The sequence below is a fragment of the Mus musculus genome, chromosome 15, assembly GCF_000001635.26.
Source record: "Mus musculus strain C57BL/6J chromosome 15, GRCm38.p6 C57BL/6J".
Lineage (NCBI taxonomy): Eukaryota > Metazoa > Chordata > Mammalia > Rodentia > Muridae > Mus > Mus musculus.
In genome coordinates this window covers 98,981,981-98,991,502 of record NC_000081.6, presented here as the reverse complement: position 1 = coordinate 98,991,502, position 9,522 = coordinate 98,981,981, and the positions used below count along the sequence as shown (strand labels likewise).

At 47.2% G+C, this 9,522-nt stretch overlaps 1 long non-coding RNA gene across 1 annotated transcript; it reads right to left on the bottom strand.

The window, feature by feature from the left end:
* Nucleotides 1-2,221: 2,221 nt before the first annotated feature.
* Nucleotides 2,222-5,538, bottom strand: 4930578M01Rik (RIKEN cDNA 4930578M01 gene). Its single transcript, NR_045991.1, has 4 exons — nt 5,417-5,538; nt 3,673-3,746; nt 3,358-3,526; nt 2,222-2,763 (listed from the first exon to the last, which is right to left on the bottom strand). It is a non-coding gene; the product is annotated as an RIKEN cDNA 4930578M01 gene (long non-coding RNA).
* Nucleotides 5,539-9,522: the final 3,984 nt, after the last annotated feature.

Here is a 9,522-nt window from a genome sequence, read left to right as displayed (position 1 = left end):
AACATTAATACAATGCAGGCACACATCTCCCTGCCCGACCCTGGACTGTTGAACCAAAGGCTACTAAACTAAGCATGGACACGGCAGGGGCCTCCCTTGGAGGACTCCCCAGAGAACGTCTGCTCACACAAAGCCAAGCACTTCTGAGGGGGGAGGGGAGCGGGCTTTTTCTTCGTTAAGGAGAAGGCTCCTTCTCTTCTCCCCTCCTCCCTTCTCACCTGTCCCTTCCCCTTCTCCACCAGCTGGTCCCCTCTCTTAGGAGGAGTTGGCAGAATAAACCCCTCACCCCTGCTATCGGTCTTGGATCTTCTGGAGCCCTGAACTCCAGGAAAAGCAAGGTGGTCCGTCTATATTTAGAATTCTAACCTGCTGTGAGTTTTGTTTTTCTCCTTTAGTTGTGCAAAACCCAAAGCTTTGCAGCCCTGCCTAAATCAGCAGCACTCCCACCTTTTGAAAATTTGAATCTGAGCTCCCAAGCAAAATTTCCTAAGTGTGTCCTTTCTCCTCAAAATGAAATAAAACACAAAGACTGCCTTCGGGAAGAGGCAACTCAGTACAGATCCTAAGCTGTAGCTGTTTCGGGAGAGAAAGAGCCCCCCGGAGCCCTCCCTTCTGCCACCACACCCTTGGCCGCTTTTCATCTGCAAAATCAGTGTGCTAAGCTAAGAGTGAGAGCCAGAGCTAACCTCCGAGAAAAAAACAAAAACAAAAACTGTTACTTGGGGAAGAAGTCTGCAGTGCGCAGACTGGGTGGGGCACCGAAACACCCGGTCATTTTCTCTTTCCAAACTGGGGATCTTTCCATTTATTAAAATTGTATTTACTGCTATTGTTTGTGTATGAGGTGGGTGTTACAGTAAACACACACAAACACACACACAAACAACTGATGAAATATCTGGCCTTGGCGGAGGCCTAACCTTTCAGTTAGGCTGAGTCAGTCGTTTAGCCAAGGGACCGTCCCTAGCATCCTTAAGCCATGATAGAGACACATATCATAATCTAACAGTTCTTTAATGAGGTACTGTGCTCCCCCCAACCCCCCCACCCCCCACTGCACCCCTAGTGCTGACGCTTGCAGGGCCGTGGGATCACAGCCAGGTATTATTCTGAATTATCCAGAAAAACTTAACTTCTCCCACTCTTGCTCTTTCTTCCTTCTATCTCTTTTCTAAGCATGCTTTGCTGGGCTCTTGCCCCACCCCCACCCCCCAACTCTGAGTCGCCCTCCTTTTTCTCCAAAGCCTCTAAAGCACCACGTGGCTCCTTGTCCGCCATGTCTGACCTAATACAGACGGCCCCGGGGGGGGGGGGGGGGGGGCTTTGTTGTTATTAGTTTCCTTTCAGCCTCTCCGGGAGCTGCTGAAGCTTATAACTGGCCTGCCTTGATTTTTGTTGTTGTTGTTTATTTTGAAAAAGACTCCATTCTCAAGTCTTTAGCTCTTGTATCATTGCAGGGCTGTGGGGGGGCATGCAGATGTGAGAGGCCCATGTGGAGCAGGTTCCCTCTTTCCACCTTTATTTGGGCCCTGGGTGTTAGCATTCTGTCGAAGCTCCGCCCCACAGTTACCTGGCAACAGCCAGGTAGGCCTGGCCCACTATAAAATGGGCTGCTTGCCCCCTCCTCTCGTTCTCTTGATCTCTTGCTTCTCTCTCTGTCTCTCCCCTTCCCATTGCTTTCCCCATCCCTCTTGTCACGTGCTCATGGTCATGGCCAGCCTCCTCTACTTCTCTCTCACCCTCTTTTTGTTTTGTTTTGTTTTTTCAAATCAGGGTTTCTCTGTGTAGCCCTGGCTGTCCTGGAACTCACTCTGTAGAGCAGGCTGGCCTCAAACTCAGAAATCCGCCTGCCTCTGCCTCCCGAGTGCTGGGATTAAAGGCGTGCATGCGCCATGGTGATTCTACCCTTTTAACTCCCTCCCCATGCCCTGAATAAACTATTCTATTCTATACTGTCCTGTGGCTGGTCCCTCAAGGGGAAGGGATGCCTCTGCCTGGGCCCGCTGAGACATCCCGTTCCCCCGTACCTCACCGCACCCCCATGGAACAGATTCCCCCCTTCTCCTTATCTCTATAAACACATCACTGGGTCTCAGACTCCAGTTCTCAGGCTTGCACAGTGGGTACTTTTCCTCGGTGAACCATCTCGCCAGTCCTGGGGAAATTGGTGTCCCCTCTTGGGATTCTTAGTCTCTTTAAGAAAATACTTTAGGATGCAAACAGAAGATGAAGGACAATTGTATCAGAAGTTAAAACAAACAAACAAGCAAACAAAAGGACCAGGCAGAGAAGCTGGAAATCTCAGTAGCTTCCCAGAGGGGACTACTGGAGAAGAGAAAAAGAAAAAAACAACCCCATCCCATTCCAGCTAATCTGAGGTTGGAGGTCACACACACACACACACACACACACACACACACAGAACAGCGAGCAGCCACTTGCAGCCAAGATAGAACAAAGGAAAAGTTACATTTTTTCCCCCTAAGATCCTAAAAGAAAAGCACTTGTGGCTGAGTGCAGCCCTGCAAACCTGCAGGGGTGTGGGAGTTCTGGGAAGGGAAGGCACAGCATCTCATTAAAAGGGTAAGTATTCTAACTATCCAGGGGTGAACCTTTCTGCTGGTGGTTCCAGAGCCAGGTCATTGGCCCCCTAGACTGAAAGTATTAGGCGTCCATCTTCCTTAGTCCTTTATGCTTGCTGTGTCGCTGCTCAAGGCTTTACGGCCCCACATCCTTGGCCCAAACTTCAACACAAATGGACTCCTTAAAGACAAATGGGATAATCAAGGCCCAAACCTGCACCTCAGGAAGACGCTGGTTAACGTTCTCAAGGTTATAGTACACGCTCGCTTTTCTTGGCTTTCGAGGCATCTTTTCTGCTAACCTGTAATGGCGGGTGAGGAGAGAACTCTGTCTTAGCCAAGCTATCATTAAATCTCTTTCCCCTGATCTCCTTGACCAGCTCTTTGCAATATAAGGGGCAATGGCCTGACTTCATGAACCTAACTAAGCGCCTTATAGTAGTGGTGTTGCTAGTGTCCGACCAACTACACACTGTTCAGTTTCAGACCCAGGGACAAGGCACTGAGCTGCAAATTTTACACATCAAAGCAAGCTGGCCTCCAGACTCTGCCAGCATCCCTCAGTCCCTACCTGGCATACCCTGCCCCCAACCCTGAACCCTTCAGCCCAGGGCTTGGGCTGCCCTTCCCCCAGAGGCTCTTTCCTATATAATTCAGAGATTTTGGGCTCTCTTTCTCTCTCTCTCCCCCTCCCCTTTCCCCCTCTCCCTTTCTCCCTCCTTCTCTCCCCATGTTAACTCCCTTGGCCTCAGTGAGCTCGCCCTCATAAACTTGCCTTTAGTATAATATAATCTGGCTTGAATTGGCTCAGTCCGCAGGTAGCAGAGACTTAACCTCTCACACACCATCAGAGACATTTGTCTGCTAAGAAATTTCTTCAGTGTCAGGAGGCAAAGGCCAGGAATCAAGAATGCCAGGGCTACGCCAAGAAACGCTCTTGCAGGCTGAGGTTGGAGAGAAGGAGAAGGGAAGGAGGAGGAGAAATCTCGTCACCGTGAAAAGGGGCTTTCTTAGCAACACTCCCTTTTCACGCTACTTACTAGTTGGTTTTCTTAGAAAAGTAATCTGACTTGGGCATGGTGAGACATACCTGTCCCTAGCACTCTGGTGGCCAAAGGAGGAGGCTGTCATGTTCCAGGGCACCCTGGCTACAAGGTAAAAACCCTGTCAACAAAACAAGAAGAAAAAAATGTGTGTGTGCCTCCCCGAATTCAATCCCTAATGCCTCAAGTCCATAAATAACACACAAAACCAAAAGGATATTTTAACGTTGTCCCTTTAAAAGAAAAGCATTCCAAACTGCTCTTCTCTGAGCTAAGCCTGGAATTAAGGCGAAGGGGCTTGGCTCAGGCCTCGAGCCTTGTCACATTCCACAAACACTTGGCCCATCTGCTGTCTGACTGATTTTCAGACCAGAAGTCACATGTGGCTTCAGCTCTTGACAGCTGAAGTTGTCTTCTTGTGGAATTGGAATTTCAGTTTGGGACTGGTTGGGATGAGTTCACACACACACACCCTAAAATCAGGTTCTGTGGGTTAGAGAAAGCTCTCTGAGCCAGGAGGGATAGGCGGACATTTTAGAAACAACACAGGCTTATTTGTTGGAAACTGCCCCCAAATCAGGCTTGTTTCATGTCTAGTACTGCTCATTGCTCGTGTGTGTTTTGGTTCCTACTAAATTTCATCTGCCCGCTAAGTATCCGCTTGTATTGTGTTTAGAACAATGGAATATTTGTGTGCTTCTGTGAGAGCTACACAGCAGGAGACTGGCTGCCCGCAGCTGCCCCAGCCCTCAGACAGCCCTGAGACCAGCCTGGTTAGCCCTCCTGGAGACCCTTCAAAGGCTCCCTTTCACATTCGAGGCTCAGCTAGAACAAATAAGCAGATGTCACCGGCTTATCTTTACGTTTGTAAGTTTAAAAAAAAAAGTTGATAAAATTTTTCATAATATTTGAAAAAAATATTAATATTCACAAATTGTGAATATTCATAATTCTGCCTTGTGTTGGTTGATGGCAGCTACCCCTACAGTGGGCATTAGCAAAGCTTTTAATCTCGGGGTTCGAAGTTCCCAAAATATGTTACCTCATATTTTAAAGAACCTCGATTTAAAAATCATAAGCGCTTTTGGGGACAAGATCTGTTTTGCACTTCATATTTTCCACACATACGTCGAGGCTTTAGACATGCAGCAGATATCCATGGAGTTCATGAGTATTAGCTAGATGCTCTGGCACACGATGGTAATCCCAGCACTCAGGAGGCAGAAGCAGGAGGTTCAGGAGTTCAAAGACAGCTCCCACCCCCACCCCCACCCCCATCCTTGAAGGTCTCAAAAGAAATAAAGCAACTAAGAAAAGCATTAAAGAGACAGCGAATGTGAGCTCATGCCAAGTTTAGGCCACACCATCGGCACAGTACAATAACGCAACATCATTTACTCCAAAAATACCCTAAGTGCTTTCCAGTCATAGATTATCTCATTTAGAAACTCAGGCTGCGGGGCTGGAGAGATGGCTCAGCGGTTGAGAGCACTGACTGCTCTTCCAGAGGACCTGATTTCAAATCCCAGCAACCACATGGTGGCTCACAACCATCTGTAAAGGGACCTGGTGTTTCTGAAGACAGCTACAGTGTACTCATATAAATAAAATATATAAATTAAAAAAAGAAAGAAAGAAACTCAGGCCGCGTCACAGGTGCGGCTGTGAGGGTTAAAGGGGGCTGCACTTGGAAAAGACCAGATGTCACTATCACCCTTTTTTTTTTTTTTTTTGGTTTTTCTGTATAGCCCTGGCTATCACCCTATTTTATATGTGACAAAGCTCACTCACACAAGAAACACCGCTAATCAACAGTCTTCCCGGCTGGCATTCTCCAGTTTTGTTACTGTTGTTTCTGTTTTGTTTTGGACAGAGTCTCCCGGTGTGGGACAGACTGGCTTCTTCAGTCTCCCAAGGGTTTGGGTCACAGCTGTGCATCCCCGTGTCCATCCTCCGGGACTTTCCAGGCTACCAACCACACCCATAGCTCCATTCCTTAACCACCCTCCCTCGAGCCACAGTGACGTGCTTCCTCTGAAAGACCATCCCAGAAGTGAAAGCGCTCAGTACACCAGGTTTGCGATTCGTTCCCTGGGCTACCTCACTTCGTGTTTACAACATCGCCTTTGTGAGTCGGCCACTAATACCTCAGGTGTAAGGAATAAAGGACTGGAGAGTGGGGGTTAACCACCCGGAGGCAGGGGGCTAACGATAAACGGTGAGAACACAGCGCGCCTGCGCTGGGTCTCTGCGCTTACCGTGCTGCTATGGGCCGCCTGCTTCTCTAGTTCCTCTGTGTTGTTAGTAACACTCCAGTCAGCCATAACGCGTGTGCCTGTTTCAACCCGCCCCGTGAATACAAACCCAGTTAGATGTTGGCTTGTGCCATGAAGTCATTTCAAGAGCTGAGTGAAAACAAGGGAAAGGTTCTGATGCTAGCCGCATCAGCTGGGAGGAAGAGGCAGAAACGTTTAAAAGGAGCTCCACAGGGCACAGAGAGGAAAAGGACAGACAAGTCAAACAGAAAATACAGCATGGCGCGGTTCCTGTTTCTAAAAGTCACACAAAACAAATGACACACTTATACACATACATCCGTGAAGACCGAAGGAGAAATGTTGGTAACATTGGCTCTCTGGACCGGGGCCTGGCTTAAAGTGACAGAGTAGTGACATTTTATAAGATAGTTTATTAACATAATGGGTATGTAAGAGAAAGAAGAACTGGGCGGGGGCAGAGACGTTGTCAGAAAATAAAAGATCAGAATAAATAAATCTAATAAACATTTAAAAAAAAGAAAAAGAAAATAAAAGATTACCCCCTTGCTGTAAAGGTTGTGGCAGGAACACACTAGGCTAAAGCCACTGGTCTGTGTCCATAGAGACAGACAGATGTCGGCTTAACCTCTCATCGTGAATTCGATGGTTTTCAATATTTAATATTTCTTACTTCTACCAAAAAGGTTCTCACATTGTGGCTCTCGGAACTGGACCAGCCTGGGCGGGGGAGGGGAGGTATCGGCTGTGTTTCTTTGTGTTGTTGGACTAATTTCCTTATCTACCAAGAGGAGAGGCTAGAAAGAGACAGGCTCCAGAGAGTGGTGTGAGGATTAAATGAGAGAATAAATGGACAATAACTCAGGCCACAGGGACATGTGGGCCCCAGCCCTCCCACTTCACCTGATCTCTAACTTTATCTTTAAGATAATTAAATGTCCCTCTCTGAGAACTTTTGTTGTTCATTACTAATGGCCTACATCAACGCCAAATTAAACGAATAAAGCCTTGGAAATTTGGTATAATAGCTTGACAGACAGGCTTCATGGATTTGAAGCTTTACATTGTGCAAATGTATCTTTCTAAGCATTAATAGTATGGTTCATCTATTAATTTTAAGAAATATATTTTACCGGATTTAAAAAATAATACATCTCTCTTCCCTGAGACATTCAATTTTTTTTTTTTTTTTGAGAAGTCAAATTTTTGATGTGAGAGACCAATCACCCAGATCAGAGAGGCCATTTAAAGTACAAATCAGCCGGGCGTGGTGGCACACGCCAGGGGCAGGCAGATTTCTGAGTTCGAGGCCAGCCTGATCTATAGAGTGAGTTCCAGGACAGCCAGGGCTACACAGAGAAACCCTGTCTCAAAAACCTCAAAAAAACAACAAACCAAAAACCAAAAAAAAAGTACAAATCAAAAACGTAAATAGTTTTGCATCTTACAGCGTGTTTATTTACGACCCCAATAAAACTTAAGACGCTTGTGAAATTTCAGTAATGAAACCCATAAGCCTTGTATAAAGAGGATTTCAAAGATAGAGAAATGCTAGTGTCACTGGTATAACTTAATACAAGAGAAGAAGTGAGAGCCCACTCATAACATTAACAGCAATAAGAGCATGCACACACCCCTATGGTCAACAGCACACACAAAGCCCCTTGGTGATCAGCAGACACACAGCGCCACGTCCAAGGTTACACATGACGTAACCTTCTTCTGTTTCAACCTCACCTGCGGAACAAACCGGAGCTCTCTCAGGCCTTTGTTGGATGTGCGTGAATTTTAAAAAGCGAAGAGACCTGAAGATTTGCGGTGCAGTAGATAAGAATCCAGGGAGAGACGTTTTACACTCTGAGTGAAGGCAAGGTTTGAGCTGAAGGACTGTCCCCAAGCACACGAACCACATCCCCCTGAGGTCCTCCCATCCTTAACCGGGGCTGTCAGCTCAGAGCCGGGCACCCATTGTTCGCTTTCTTCTACTCTAATTAGATTTGGCAGATTGCTCTCTGGCTTGACTGGCTGTTGCCAAGCACACAGAGAAGAGTTGGGGCTGACCTTATCACTGTGCCGCTGGGAGCAGAGCCCCTCGTCCTAGTCAACAGATGACAGAAAAACATACCAGCAGCTTCCAATCTGTTCCTTGCCTTCCTTCGTCTCTGGCTCTTTCTGTAAAAGCTCCTGACAGTCTGAGTTTTCTTATCCTCAATACTGAGAAACTGATCGCCTGGGTAGGCTATGGGAGAATTGTTCAGGGCTACTCTAGATTGTGCATATTAACACTATAACCTTTGTAATGGTGTGACTTTTGTCTGTAACACTGTGACCTTTGGTTTTTTCTGCAAGCTTCAGAAAGAGGGTAGGTAGGTGGGCACACTCTCCCCGCCCCCTTCCTCTTCCCTTTCCCTCCCTTCCCCTTCCCTTCTTTCCTTTCTCCCTTTCTATGTTTCTTCAGGGCCTCCTATATCTCAGGCTCAATGCTGAGGGTCTAACCTAGGGAATGCCAGTCAAGCACTCTTCCTACTGTGATGCCCAGGGTACTCAGTCTAGCCATATAGCCCTGGCTGTCTTGGAACTTGTTATATAGACCAGGCTAGACCTAAATTTGTGGTAATCATCCTGCCTCTGCCTCCAGCAGTCTATTTTTTTTAATTTTAAAATTATATTCATTATGTATTCCTGGAGGAGGGGCACAGGTATGAGAATCAGTGTCCAGACTGACCTCAGGGTATCAGGCTTGTGGCAAGTCCCCTTCCCTGCCGAGCTGGCTCACTAAGATCCACCTGTTTCTGTCCCCTAGAACTGGGAATGTGTAACACCATGCACCATGACCTCACACCCCCCCCCACACACACACACACTCACACTAATGTCACAACGTATTAGTTTAGATGACCTTATTCAGATATATGATCTCATTCAAATATATCTATATGCGATCATCGAATCTCATAGCTTTGCTTGGGAGGGAGGTTAAAAGAGTGGATCTGACAAGCACGGAAGTGTTACTAACAGCCACTAACTCCTGACCCTGAAGGAGAGCCTGCTGATTCTTTGGCACTGCCTTAGCCCCCTTCACTGTCCCTCTCCCCCGTCCTTGATTTAAAAAAAAAAAAAAAAACACATACACACACACAGGAAAATCATTCTTTCCCACAGAAGGAATCTCAGTGGAGGACGGCATTGATTGTAAGAGCTAGTCTCTTGCAGAGGGCATTCCTACAGCAGATGCTGACTCATCAAACAGCAGTAGACTCTTGGGGACAACAGGCTTGGGAGTGGCCCTGGCTGTGACCTTGGCCTGAAGACTATTAGAAAGTTCTTGAGACTGGTGGCTTACCAGGCTCCGATGTAAACCAATTCACCGTATCCACGCCTACTTGAAAGTCTTCTAAAGCACAAATCACTGAGCTCTGAGCTCCAACCCCCCACCCAAACTGACTCTAGTGAAGATCTGAATCGCTGAGTGGAGCTTCGGAGGAGCCAGGAGCCAGGGGAGGAAATGCCTCTGTGCAGAGGAGCCCCCTACTAGGGGAGCCATGATGGAAGGGAGGAGTGGTTAATTTTCCTTGCTTGAGTCTCACTCAAGTGGTTACATAAAGACCACAGAGGAGGTGA